The sequence below is a fragment of the Trichosurus vulpecula genome, chromosome 6 (genome assembly GCF_011100635.1).
Source record: "Trichosurus vulpecula isolate mTriVul1 chromosome 6, mTriVul1.pri, whole genome shotgun sequence".
Lineage (NCBI taxonomy): Eukaryota > Metazoa > Chordata > Mammalia > Diprotodontia > Phalangeridae > Trichosurus > Trichosurus vulpecula.
This window is the reverse complement of record NC_050578.1, coordinates 141580573-141595716: the sequence shown is the minus strand read 5'-3', so window position 1 is coordinate 141595716 and position 15144 is coordinate 141580573.

The following is a 15144-nucleotide window of genomic DNA, read 5'->3' as shown; positions in this document are numbered from 1 at the left end:
TTTCTGTCTTCTTCCTCCTTCTTTTCTGTAGGGTGAGATACCCAATTGAGTGTGTATGGTGTTCCTTCTTCAGGTCAAATGCGATGAGAGCAAGATTTACTCAATCCTCCTCACCTGCCCCCTCTTCCTTTCCTAGAGAACCACTTTTTCTTGCCACCTTTATGCAAGATAATTTACGCCATTCTATCTCTCCCTTTCTCCCTCTCTCAATATATTCCTCTCTCATCCCTTAATTTGATTTTATTTTTTGAGATATCATCCCTTCATATTCAACTCACCCTGTTCCCTCTGTCTATGTCACTATATATATATAGATAGATAGATAGATAGATAGATAGATATAGATATAGATATATAGATATATATAGATATATACACACACATATATATATATACATACATAGACACACACATATGTGTGTATATATATATATACATACATATATATATATATACATATATATATATGCAAATTCCTTTCAGCTACTATGATACTGAGGTCTCATAAATCATATACATCATCTTTCCATGAAGGAACGTAAACAAAACAGTTCAACTTTAGTAAGTCCCTTATGATTTCTCTTTCTTGTTTATCTTTTCATGCTTCTCTTGATTCTTGTGTTTGAAAGTCAAATTTTCTGTTCAGCTCTGGTCTTTTCACTGAGAAACCCTGAAAATCCACTATTTTATTGAAAGTCCAGATTTTGTCTTGGAGCATGATGTACAGTTTTGCTGGGTAGGTGATTCTTGGTTTTAATCCTAGCTCCATTGACCTCCAGAATATCGTATTCCAAGTCCTTCGGTCCCTTAATGTCGAAGCAGCTAGATCCTGTGTTATCCTGATTGTTTTGCCACAATACTCAAATTGTTTCTTTCTGGCTGCCTGCAGTATTTTCTCCTTGACCTGGGAGCTCTGGAATTTGGCAACAATATTCCTAGGATTTTTCTTTTTGGGATCTTTTTGAAGAGGCGATCTGTGGATTCTTTCAAATTCTATTTTACCCTCTGGCTCTAGAATGTCAAGACAGTTCTCCTTGATAATTTCTTGAAATATGATGTCTAGGCTCTTTTTTTGATCATGGCTTTCAGGTAGTTCAATAATTTTTAAATTATCTCTCCCACATCTATTTTCCAGGTCAGCAGTTTTTCCAATGAGATATTTCACATTGTCTTCCATTTTTTCATTCCTTTGGTTCTGTTTTATAATATCTTGATTTCTCATCAAGTCACTAGCTTCCACTTGCTCCAATGTAATTTTTAAGGTAGTATTTTCTTCAGTGGTCTTTTGGACCTCCTTTTATGTTTAGCTATTTCTGCCTTTCAAGACATTCTTCTTCTCCTTGGCTTTTTGGAGTTCTTTTTCCATTTGACTTAATCTAGTTTTTAAGGTGTTGTTTTCTTCAATATTTTTTCCATACTTTTAGGGTCTCCTTTAGCAAGTCACTGACTTGTTTTTCATGGTTTTCTCGCATCATTCTCATTTCTCTTTCCAATTTTTCCTCTACTTCTCTAACTTGCTTTTCCAAATCCTTTTTGAGCTCTTCCATGGCCTGAGACCAGTTCATGTTTTTCTTGGAGGTTTTGGTGTAGGCTCTTGGACTTTGTTGACTTCTTCAGGCCATATGTTTTGGTCTTCTTTGTCACCAAAGAAAGATTCCAAAGTCTGAGACTGAATCTGGGTGCGTTTTCGCTGCCTGGCCATGTTCCCAGCCAACTTACTTAGCCCTTGAGTTTTTCAGTGGGGTATCACTGCTTGTAGAGCAAAGAGTACTTTGTCCCAAGCTTGAGGGGATGCGCCATTGATTTCAGAGCTATTTCTATACAGCCAGCTCTGCCACACCAGCACTCCTCCTTCCCCAAGAACTGCCAACCCGGACCTGAGAAAATCTTAAGCAGTCTCTGCACTCCAGTTCTGATCTGCCACTTAATTCCTCCTACCAGGTGGGCCTGGGGCTGGAGGTAACTGCAGCTGTAGTTACATAGCTGCACCTCCTCTGCTGCCCCTGGGGCAGTGGCCGAACCACAAACTCTTTTCACTCTGTCCCTGGCAGCTTTGCCCACTAACCTTCTCTGTTGTCTTTGGTGTTGTGGGTTGAAAAGTCTGGTAACTGCCACAGCTCACTGATTCAGGGTGCTAGGGCCCATCCCAACTGGCTCCTGTTCTGGTTGGTCCTGCCGCCTCCCACGCTGAGCTCCTCTCCCCTCTGCTCCAAGCATGATAGACCTCATCTAGTGACCATCCAGGCTGTCCTGGGCTGGATCCCTGCTTCCCTCTGCTATTTTGTGGGTTCTGCAGTTCTAGAATTTATTCAGAGCCATTTTTATAGCTTTTTGGAGAGACCTGGCAGGGAGCTCACGCAAGTCCCTGCTTTCCAGCCCAAACTCAATCTTGAGTTGTAAGTAATTGATATGGAAAAATTGGTAGTGGACAGCAAAAATAACATTGATATTATAATTTGTATAGTAATTTGATTCAGTGAACACAGCAAAAAAGCCTAACTATTCTCTCTTCTTTTTCTCAATCTCAACTCCTTGTTGAACCAATTCAACTCTACTATCATTCCAACTAATATCTGTTATCATTCCTACTCTCTCTAATCATCAGTCAAGTAATATTTATTATCCCCTACTCTCACTTACTGTACTAGAAAGAAGCTTACATTTTCATCACTCTTCATTGGTTTCTTCCCTGTTGCCTACAAATCACACTCATATCTCTCTTGTATTAAAAGAAAAAAAAACTTGCTGGACCCCACCACTCCTTGCTGGACCCCAAACCTCTCTTCTGTTTCCCATCCAAACTCCTCAAAAATCCCTGTGAACTTGTTTCCTAAATTTCTCTCCTTCTTAACCCTCTCCAATATGGCTAACACTCAACTGAAGCTCTCTTTCCAAAGTTATTTAAAATTCTAACTCTAAATCTAGTCCTTTTGTTCTACTACATCACAGAGAAGAATTGTAAAGCACAAATTTTGCAAACATCTCATGTTATCTGAGAAGTTTTTCATCTTTAATGCTTATATTCTTTCAATATTGTTCAATGGATGCATAATTGTTTTGCTGGCAGAAATGCAGAAGGCAGGTAGCCCAGGTAGTACACCTTACTCTTCCTCTTGCCCTTGAAAGTATAGCCAAATTCTTCAATGTCATCCAAATCATTCTTTTTTATTCAGTTCGTTGCACAGGGAATTTTAATCTCTAATGTCTATCCAAGATATAAATATGGTAGATTGATTCATCTGAGTCAAAGATACACTTGATATATGTATATGACAGTTTTACTTTTATATAAGTGAAGAAGTAGGCATGTGGGTAGGTATTTTCTTTCTTGATTTCATTCTTGTATTGATACTGCCAATGAATTTTTCCTATTTGGTATCTTCTCTTTCAAATACTTTAAAATCTATTCCACATCATCTATAAAAATGAGTGTAATGAAAAACTGTAGAAACTACCTCACAGGGGTGCTTTGAGATGCAAATGAGTTAATGTACACAAGGTACTTTGTCAAATTCTAAAGCACAATAAAAGTGGGAGCTATTATTATATTCTTTAAAAATCCAGTTAGCTCAGGATTTAATGATTCAAGTGAACAGACTCTCATAATTCCACTGTATATCTTCCACAGTCTAATAGCTATCATCTTCTGCCTTCCCCCCCCCACTGAACCTTAATTTCCATTTAAGCTATGTCTACATTCCAAATTAAACCATATCTATAGCCAAATACCCTTTCTTAACTTGATTCCATTTGTATTAGATATCATGCTTTATCTTCCATTAAAGTCCCACCCAGTTCTTCACTGTGCCATAGAGGTCATCCTGGGTTCTCGAAGGTTTTGCCAGAAAAGGATGAAGGATCTAATAGGTCCTATCCAAGATGGACAGGATTTGAACATGAGCCTAATGGCAAAGCACTCTCTGAAAACAAGCCTTACTGAAGTTTTGAGAGTCTAATTATCAAAAGGTCAGATACTAAGTAGATTTTTTTTGGACACAAACTTATTAAGCTTTCTCTTAGGAGTGGTAATCTTTGTAAGTAGAAGAGATACCCACTTTGATAAAATAGCATATCATTATAAGAATAAGGACTCTTTGTACCACCAAAATATACATACATGTTCATGTATGCATGTATATATGAAATGCATATTATACATATATCAATACTGCATTATATTCACATATATGATGTATTTTGAAAGTATGCCTTCAGGGACATAAGTCTGAGGCTTTCTTAAGATTGTCTACCAGGTGTAATGATATTTGTGCATTGATTAGGCATGTTCTCATAGTCATGGTAATCAAATTTCCTGCTTCAAGGCTGTTTATCACTGCAGGGCAGGAATTCATACTTTTTGTTCAACTCTTTTGCATAAATTTGCAAAACTTCCTGGGCAGGATATGACTGTCATTTCTGTCAATGTCTCTTCTCCATCAAAGACCTTCTATAATGGTCATTCCCAGGGGGAGAGGAATAATATACTAGACCAACAAATGCAGCATGAAAAGTTATCCATATACTAGACTGACACAAAGTGCTTGCCCAACAACAGGTATCAAGACCTAACAATCACTTGGTTGCATGTTAGCAAAGGTTAGAAGTATAATTGCTGTTCAGGAAAATCCCAAAATAACATAGAAATATTTTCCACATGTACTATTTCCATATTCTGTGGGTCATCTAATTCTTGCTTTCTCCCCACTTCCACTTCAAAATATATACACCACCCACCACCGAACTAACTCTTCTATTTCCTAAAACAAAAATTTCAAACTGACCAACTTAGCATATTTGAATTTATTTCTTCTTGTTGAGATGAAGGTGAAATTCACGCTTGTGTTTTCTCTTTGTTGGCTGAAACTTAGATGGGGAAAACTAAAATAATAACAATGGGAACATAACATAGGAACTATCTTCAACAAATGTTAACCTGATGCCAAGCCCATCACCTTTACAGCTGGCATCACCAAGCAAAACATCTCCTGTGTGTTCAAGGAGCAGCGCCATGTCAGTGACAAGAGGGGATGAGCACCTTGGGAGGGAAGTTACTAACCAGTGAGGAGCAGTGGAACAGCAAGCCTTTGCAAATCAATTTCAGGCTCTTGGATATGGAGCATGAAGTGATATTTCATAGCAATCTCCAGAGACAGGCTTAGATAGCAGCAGGGGATCCCAAGCTTTCATTCCCCTGGCTCAGATTGTCCAGAACTCAAATATGCACTTTAGTGTATCAGGTAGTTTTCAGAGAAGAAAGATACAATGACTGCTCAAAAGACATAAATCATCACTCTTGATCAGGAAAAAATTACACTCCTTTCTAGACCTTATCCACATCATATATACGCTGCAAATACACTCTCAATCAGAAAAATTCCTAACAAGCTACTGGTTTTTAGTATGACTACAGTTGTTGTCTAGGTATAACGCTAAATATATTAAATTCTGTTAAACTATGTTAAATATTAATAACGACTGTTTGTGACTAAACAGATGACATCTCTTTCTACTAGGGAAGATCAAGTAGTTATAAGACTAGACAACATTAAGCTCCACTGAGTTTTGTGGAAGCTTTTTTCCCCCCACACTTTTTTTTTCCTTAAAATCTCACAGAAACCAAACATTTCAGGTCTGTTAGAGACAAGCAAAAAGTTTTCACATGGGTAGAATCTAGGTACCAAAAGAGACAGAGATATCTCAAGTGGCCACAAATTTAAATTTAATTGGATGAAGAAAAGGAAAGGCAAATTGTTTCTCCAGAGAATGAAGATTTTTCAGGGACACAAGCAAAGAGACTATGCACTCGCAAAGGGTAGATACAGGAACTCAAGTCATTTCAGTAAACATTTCCATGGGTCAACTCTAAACAAGTCATGGGAATACAAAAACAGAAATTAACTATCTCCTGACTTCAAGAAGTTTACACCCTACTACAGAAAGAAAATAGAGCTTTTAGAGAGATCTGGGGGATTTGCAGTTGGCCCAATCCACATGTGAAAGGCAGTAATTTAGAACGAAGGATTTGAGATAGATAAAAATATCCACCCTTCTGGTCCACCTTTACGTTTCTTTTCCTTGACTACCTTCACCTGTACATTTACATGACAAGTAATTGTGACCTCTGGCTGGCCAGCAGACAGAAACAGGATCATAGGAGCTTATAGATTGTGGAGGCAGATGCCAACCCACAGATTATCTTGAATCAGGAAAAATCATATGTAGGAGAGACTGCCCCAGGTGGTAACATAAATATCCATTTATATAACTGAGGAGTATGAATCATCCTTGTCTTGCAAGCCAAAGCCAAGTTAGTATCTGTTATTTTAAGATGCCCAACACAGACGTTGCAATACCCCCTCTCCTAACCCCTCCTTCTTTCCAAACCTCCCCATTTCTCTTAAGGGTACTATCATCCTTCCAATTATCCAATTTGGCACACTCAGATCCTTGACTTCCCACATCCCACATAAACAATTAGTTGCCGTATCTTGTAAATTCTTTCTCTATATCTCTCACAACCGCCTCCTTCTCTCCACTCATCAACAACATCCCTGTATCAACAATGTTGCTAGCAGCTGCTACGGAGATGAAAGACCAACAAGAGCATACAGGAGGGCTGCTAGCACAGATTCTTTAATCTGCTTTTCTAAGGAAAGCAACTTTAAGGGGTTGAAAATCTCAGTTTAATTAAACATACATATATCATTCACTTAGTTCAGGGGGAAAAGATCAGCCCCCTGAACTTCATGGCAAATACAAATAGAAATTACAAGCATACATTATATAAACAGAGCAAATAACACACAGAGATCAACAGACGGGCCTCTATCTGTCTGACCAAAGAATTACATAGTTACGAGGGAGAGAGGCACCAACATCTGGGTTTTCAAAGCTGGGGTGGGAGGTGTGCTTCAACAGCTACCCGGCACTCTTTCAATCAGTGTGCCCCCAAAAGCAAAATGCTATCCTCTGAGTTTATATACACTTCTTCATGGTCAGAGGGCGTCACAACCATGTGACTCAAACCCTGGTGAACTAGGCCTTCCCTTGACACAAGCAGGTTATCAAAGACTGCCAATTCAAAGTGCTGAGAAGCACTCCAGAACAAAGACAACAAAAAGTCCACTTTGCTTGCCATTACATTTGAAAGGCAAAACTCATCAAAGGTACCTGATTACCTCTGCATTCCAAAAGAGAAAACAGTACAAAAATTCCCACCCTAATTACCATAACACTCTCCCTTAATGTTTTACTTAGACTATTGAAATAGCCTCCTGTTTGCTCTCTTCTACCAAGTTTCTCTTCTCCAATCCACCCTGCACACAGTGGTTGAAGTGAGATACTAGAAGCACAAATTTCATTCTGTCACCCCCATGCTCAACAAAGTCCAGTGACTCACTATTACCCATAGCATCAAATGTAATCTCCTCTGTTTATGGATTTAGAAGCCTTCACAGCATGACTCCAACCTGCCTTTCCATCTTCCTTATATTATAGCTTTATTATGAGACTTACCTTCATATATTCTTCAATTCAGTTAAATTTGAATTTGCCTTTTTGTTCCACACATGATCCCTGCTAATTCCTAACCCCTCCTCCATGCCTAAAATGTACTCTCTCTACACATCTATTTCCAGAACCCCTAATTTCCTTTAAAGTTCTGCTCAGTTCCTACCTCCTATATGAGGCTTGTCCTGATTCCCTGACCTGTCAGTGACTTCTCCCTCCAAAATGACCTTATTTGAATGTATTTAAGGAATGTAGGGACACTGAGAAAAAAGACTATTTCCCTTTTGTCCTTCTATTCTGAGAATGTAATATAGTGAATGACAGAGTAGACACTTAGATGCTTGCTAATTGCTTCATCACTGATCTCCTCAAAATATCTGTGCCTTAACTTTGGATAGAAGGTAGAACTAAGGTCACTTTCAGTTTTATATACTGTGATTCTACATATAGTTTGTACCCTTAAATAACTTCATTATCTGCAGTAAAGGTAGTTTCTTTTTTACTCAAGAATGGTCTAAAATATGCTGTGGTAAAAAACAAGTAGTTGGGAGGCGGAGCCAAGATGGCGGCTGGTAAGCACGGACTAGAGTGAGCTCCGTACCCGAGTCCCTCCAAAAACCTATAAAAATGGCTCTGAACCAATTCTAGAACGGCAGAACCCACAGAACAGCAGAGGGAAGCAGGGCTCCAGCCCAGGACAGCCCGGATGGTCTCTGGGTGAGCTCTATTCCACACGGAGCTGGGAGCTGGGAGCTGGGAACGGAGTGGAGCAGAGCCCAGCCTGAGCGGCGGGGACGATCCAGACCAGAAACCGGGCGGAGGGGGCCCTAGCGCCCTGAATACGTGAGCAGTTACCAGACCCCTCGACCCACAAACACCAAAGACTGCGGAGAAGGTTAGTGGGAAAAGCTGCGGGAGTGGAAGGAGTTCGCGGTTCGGCTTCCAGCCCCGGGGCAGCGGAGGTGGGGCAGCTACAGCTGTTGTTACTTCCGGCTCCAGGCCCACCTGGTGGGGGGAATTAAGTGGCGGATCACAGCAGGGGTGCACAGCCTGCCGAAGATCTGAGCACAGTCTGGACTGGGGGTCCTTGGGGAAGGAGGAGTGTGGCTCTGACAGAGCTGGCACCTCCCCCCCAAACGTAGAACATAGAACTCTGTAATCTACAAGCAGTCATACCCCACTGAAAAACTCAAGGGTCAAGTTAGTTGGTTGGGAATATGGCCAGGACGCGAAAACGCGCCCAGATTCAGTCTCAGACTTTGGATTCTTTCTTTGGTGACAAAGAAGACCAAAACATACAGCCTAAAGAAGACAGCAAAGTCATAGAGCCTACAACCAAAGCCTCCAAGAAAAACATGAACTGGCCCCAGACCATAGAAGAACTCAAAAAGGATTTGGAAAAGCAAGTTAGAGAAGTAGAGGAAAAATTGGGAAGAGAAATAAGAAGGATGCGAGAAAACCATGAAAAACAAGTCAATGACTTGCTAAAGAAGACCCAAAAAAATACTGAAAAATACACTGAAGAAAACAACACCTTACAAAATAGACTAACTCAAATGGCAAAAGAGCTCCAAAAAGCCAAAGAGGAGAAGAATTCCTTGAAAGGCAGAATTAGCCAAATGGAAAAGGAGGTCCAAAAGACCACTGAAGAAAATACTACTTTAAAAATTAGATTGGAGCAAGTGGAAGCTAGTGACTTTATGAGAAATCAGGATATTATAAAACAGAACCAGAGGAATGAAAAAATGGAAGACAATGTGAAATATCTCCTTGGAAAAACCACTGACCTGGAAAATAGATCCAGGAGAGATAATTTAAAAATTATTGGACTACCTGAAAGCCATGATCAAAAAAAGAGCCTAGATACCATCTTTCAGGAAATTATCAAGGAGAACTGCCCTGATATTCTAGAGCCACAGGGCAAAATAGAAATTGAAAGAATCCATCGATCGCCTCCGCAAATAGATCCCAAAAAGAAATCTCCTAGGAATATTGTTGCCAAATTCCAGAGCTCCCAGATCAAGGAGAAAATACTGCAAGCAGCCAGAAAGAAACAATTTGAATATTGTGGAAACCCAATCAGAATAACCCAAGACCTGGCAGCTTCTACATTAAGAGATCGAAGGGCTTGGAATGCGATATTCCGGAGGTCAATGGAGCTAGGATTAAAACCTAGAATCACCTACCCAGCAAAACTGAGTATCATGTTCCAAGGCAAAATATGGACTTTCAATAAAATGGAGGACTTTCAAGCTTTCTCAGTGAAAAGACCAGAACTGAATAGAAAATTTGACTTTCAAACACAAGAATCAAGAGAAGCATGAAAAGGTAATCAAGAAACGGAAATTGCAAGGGACTTACTAAAGTTGAACTGTTTTGTTTACATTCCTACATGGAAAGATGATGAGTATGATTCATGAGACCTCAGTATTAGGGTAGTTGAAGGGAATATGCATATATATATATGCATATATATATGTTTATGTATATATATAAGTGAATGTGTATGTATGCATGTATCTATGTGTATATGTATGTATGTGTATGTATGTGTATATATATATATATGTAAAAGAAAGAGAGCAGACACAGGGTGAGTTGAGGATGAAGGGAAGATAGCTAAAAGAAATAAAATGAAATTAAGGGATGAGAGAGTAACTTACTGAGAGAGGGAGATAGGGAGAGATAGAATGGGGTGGATTATCTCCCATAAAGGTGGCAAGAGGAAGCAGTTCTAGGAGAGGAGGGGAGTGGGCAGGTGAGGGGGGAATGAGTGAACCTTGCTCTCATCAGATTTGGCCTGAGGGGGAATACCATACATACTCAGTTGGGTATCTTACCCCACAGGAAAGAAGAGGGAGGAAGATAAAAAAAAAAATAAAAGGCAGGGGGATGATGGAGTGGAGGGCAGATGGGGGTGGAGGTAATCAAAACAAACACTTTGGAAAGGGGACAGGGTCAAGGAAGAAAATTCAATAAAGCAGGATGGGTTGGGAAGGAGCAAAATGTAGTTAGCCTTTCACAACATGAATATTGTGGAAGGGTTATACATAATAATACATGTGTGGCCTAGGTTGAATTGCTCAACTTCTCAGGGAGGGTGGGTGGGAAGGGAAGAGGGAAGGGAATTTGGAACTCAAAGTTTTAAAATCAGATGTTCAAAAACAAAAAAACTTTTTGTATGCAACTAAAAAATAAGATACACAGGCAATGGGGCGTAGAAATTTATCTTGCCCTACAAGAAAGGAAGGGAAAAGGGGATGAGAGGGGAGGGGGGTGATAGAGGGGAGGGCTGACTGGGGAACAGGGCAACCAGAATATACGCCATCTTGGAGTGGGGGGGGAGGGCAGAAATGGGGAGAAAATTTGTAATTCAAACAGTTGTGAAAATCAATGCTGAAAACCAAATATGTTAAATAAATAAATTGCATTAAAAAAAAAAAAACAAGTAGTTATTCTACTATGGAGGGAGAAGATGAAGAGCTAATGAGATTATTGCAAAGAGGACTGCCTTAAAAGAAACCAAAGTCCTGAATCTGAGTGTCAGCTCCATAACTTACATGCTGTGTGATTCTGGACAAATCAGTTGACTTTTAGTTTTGTTCCCTCTCTGTAAATAGCATCCCAGAATTAGAGCTTTAAGGGATCTTAGAGATCATCATCTCAACTCCTAATTTTACAGATGAAGTAACTTTCCCAAGGTCACATAACTAGTAATGGGCCAAGGCAGGATTTGAACTCATGTCCTCTGGCTTTAAATTGAGCTTTCAACTTGTAAGGATATTGTAAGGAAAGCACTTCATAAATCAAAAAGCACTACCAAGGGGCAGCTAGGTGGCACAGTGAGTAGAACACTGGCCCTGGAGTCAGGAAGACCGGACTTCAAATCCAGCTTCAGACACTTGACATACTTACTAGCTGTGTGACCTTGGGCAAGTTACTTAATCCCAATTGCCCAGCCTTCTCCCCTCAACAACAACAAAAGAACTACCAAAAAAAGATACGGTGTTTCTGTTGTTATTGTGTTTGTGAGATCAAAGCTACCATTAAGAGCCTTATGACCCTAGGTGTGAGCAACAAATTCAGAGTTAGCAGTCACCACAACCTACCAAGGTTGGATCTTAGTAAAGAGAGACCATAGAGATCACGAGGCACAAACCCAGTGAGGTTGAAAACCAGAAAAGTGCTGGAACCAGATAGAACCAGCTTAGAGTCAATTGCTTAATTTTCATTGTGAGTATTTACACTACAAAAATCAGCAAACACTAAAAAGAAGGGTTTGATTTCTTATTTTTTTTTTTGATTATCTACACTGGCTCTCCTCATAGCCTGTTTTTGTAGGGTTAGTGAGCTAAGAACTTTTTTAACATTTCAAAATACAATAAAACTTTATTTAAAAATATAAAAAAAAAATGCCTTTATAGTTCTGTGGTCTTACAAAAACAGACAGCTGTCCAGATCTGGCCCCATGGGCCAACTTCAAGTTTGCCTGCATCTGATTGAGACTTAAGAAAGTGATGAAGCTGTGTCAAGAGTGATTTTTTTTCCCTAAAGGGTCAACTGTTAAACATTCACCAGTATACTCCAGAAAATTTAAGCATTCACAGGGACAAAATATCCTGTGTACCTTGAAATTCATTTCACAGGTTAAAAACCAGGAAGGAGTCTTTGAGCTCATCTGTGCCATATCTTCATTTCATTCAAACCAAGGTTCAGCAAGATTTTGATTTGCCCAACAGCCCAAAGGTAGCAAATATCAAAGCCAGGATTCCGGGCCAGATTCCCTTACTGTAAATCTGGTGCTATTTCTACTAGAACATGCTGATTTAAAAAACATAAGGATAGGTATCATAATAATATCTATGAGTGCTATAGCATGCCATTATTCCATCCTTCATATTGAAGATAAATCTCTATTAAAAGAAACCCTAAACTTTCATTTTTACACTAGGCACATATGTATGTATTGCCTTTATCTTGTCAGCAGGAATCTATAACCCTGAGAAATTAAGTGATGTGTCTAAGGTCAAAGAGCTCCAAATAAAACTCACATCCCCTGAACCTTACTCTAAAGCTCTTCCCACCAGGCCAGGGCCTTGCTCATTAATAACACCCTCAGTAGTAAGAACATATTTTAAATAACATTCAAAAGAGCAGACCTTACATGAAACTCAAGCCAACACCATCTGGAACAAAGAATAAAATAGATTAACATTATTATTAATTGCATGTTATTAATTTTCTAAGAAAATTGCAAATTAGAAGTGCTCATTCACTTCTAAATAGAATTCATACTGTGGAATCTCTTCATTCATCCTGATTCTCCCATCTTAGTTTTCTGAAGGACATTATAAAATATGAGAGGTACTGAATTCTGGGGTTGAAAAGCCTGATTTTGAGGATTGTTTTAAGGAGAGAAAGGAGTGAATGAGGAAACTCCTCCTGCTATACTCCACCCAGTCATCATTATGAATAAAGTCAAATAGAAAAGGGTCAACTATTCCAATGCCTTTATCCAAGAAAACATAAGAGCATTACAGCAAGACTCTCTTCTAGTCTCCTTACAATTTGTTTAATTACTTGATTAACACAATGAAAGCCAGATTCTTCTAAAAGTATTTCAATTCCATATATGTGTGTGTGTGTATGTGTATATACACATATATGTATGTATGCGTATATACATAGATGAACACACACATATGTATGTATATATGTATATGTGGAAATTTGCATTGGTAATGCCACCTAATTCTGTATGAGACAGAAGAAGACAGCATCACTATCTTGAAGTGTTTCTAGTCTGGTTAAAGTAGGCAAAACAATTCAGACATAAAAATGCCAGCTGAGAAGAATATTGAATCTGAAAAAAGTTCAAGGTTATATGTAACATTATTAACCATAATGCCACACAGATGGCAATTAAGCACAGCACACTTTCCTCTTGCTAACCTTGACAACTCATATACAGAGGCCAGTATTTAAATTAAGTCTACCCATCACCTTAATTTGACTCATGATTTTCCTCAACTTAAAACACAGCAATTCAAATAAATTAAAATACCTTGTCTGGCTTATTGCCATTCTTGCTTGATGTTTGAGGACTAAGAAACAATGGAATCATGTAAGCAAGTACTGCAACATGTGCCCAGTCACACACAATAAGGACTTTCATGGCATGACTCCCACTAGGTTTTGATACACTCACCTGGTATGTGCTCTAACATAGTCTCAGGCCTTCAGGCAAATTTAGGAGAAGTAGTTTGGCCAATATAAAGCATGAGATGGTACGGTGGCATTAGATTCATCCTAGGCTTATCCATCAGGGAAGTTGATTGCACTCTGACCAAGCTGGGTAAAGCCAATGATAATAATTATTAAAGTGAATTATATTCCATGTCATAGAGCACCATGATTAATCAAAGGGCCATAATTATCCCTTACTCATAATGTCTTCCATTATTCTCCATAGAGTAAGAAGATATATCTTCACTGGGTCATAGGCATATTCCATTTCCATGACACACGGACTTATAGAATTTCTTAAGGTGATAGAGGGATAATTCCCCCCCACCCCCCCAAAGAAATTTGTTCTACTGCTTTGAACCAAATCTCTTATATCATAAATGGAAATACCTAATCATTTCACATATTCCCAATAAATTGTCATTAGTCAAACATGGAATGCTCTATGAGGAATGAAATTATGAAGTTTGGGGTAGAGCCAAGATCGCAGAGTAGAAGCAGCAACCCAGCCAAATTTTCCCAACATTCATTAATAAAGAACTTTGAAATAATGCATCGAATCAAATTCTAGAGTGGCATAGCCAACAAAAGGTTAAGATGAGACATTTTTCTAGTCCAAGACAACTTAGGAGGTTGAAAAGAGTATATAATACCAGGGTGGAAGCAGTCCCAGAGCACACATTAGGGGAACATCAGCAGTGCACCTTGGAGGCAGCTTTGAGAGTAGCATTAGCAGCAGCCTCAGCTGCTCTCAACCCAGAGATATTTCAAGGCAGAAAAGAGCACTAGTACTTATGGCTGCAGGGGGAAAGGAGCCCTTCCTAGATAAAGATAAGAGTAGAAAACAAGAGAACAGTGACCAAACTTCTCCCCAGATCATACCACCTTGGAAGCATGGAAAACCTAAAGATCCCTAGAACTAGCACTGAAAACAGTAGCCTGAAAAACCTAAAGTTTGAGACGTTGTCCCTTTACCCAGATGAGAAGAGACCAAATCTAAAATAAAGTTCAAAGTCAATAAATAGACTAGAAAAGTTAGCAAACAACAGCACAAAAAAAAGCCCATAAAAAGATATGAAGGTGGAAGGAAAGATTAAGACACAAGCTCAGCAGAACACAACAATGTGGAAACAGCAATAGGCAAAGCCTCAAAGAAAAATCAAATTGGATGCAAGCCCAACAAGAATTCCTGGAGGACCTAAAGGAAGAAATAAGAGTTATAGAGAAAAATTGGGGAAAGAAGTGAGATTCATACAAAAATATTTAAGAAAAGAGACAGAAAAAACTAAATAAAATAACCCCTTAAAAACAGAAATAGCCAAATGATTTTTAAAAAGGCACGAAAATTCACTGAGGAAAAGAACTTTTTAAAAAGTAAAATTGGCCAAA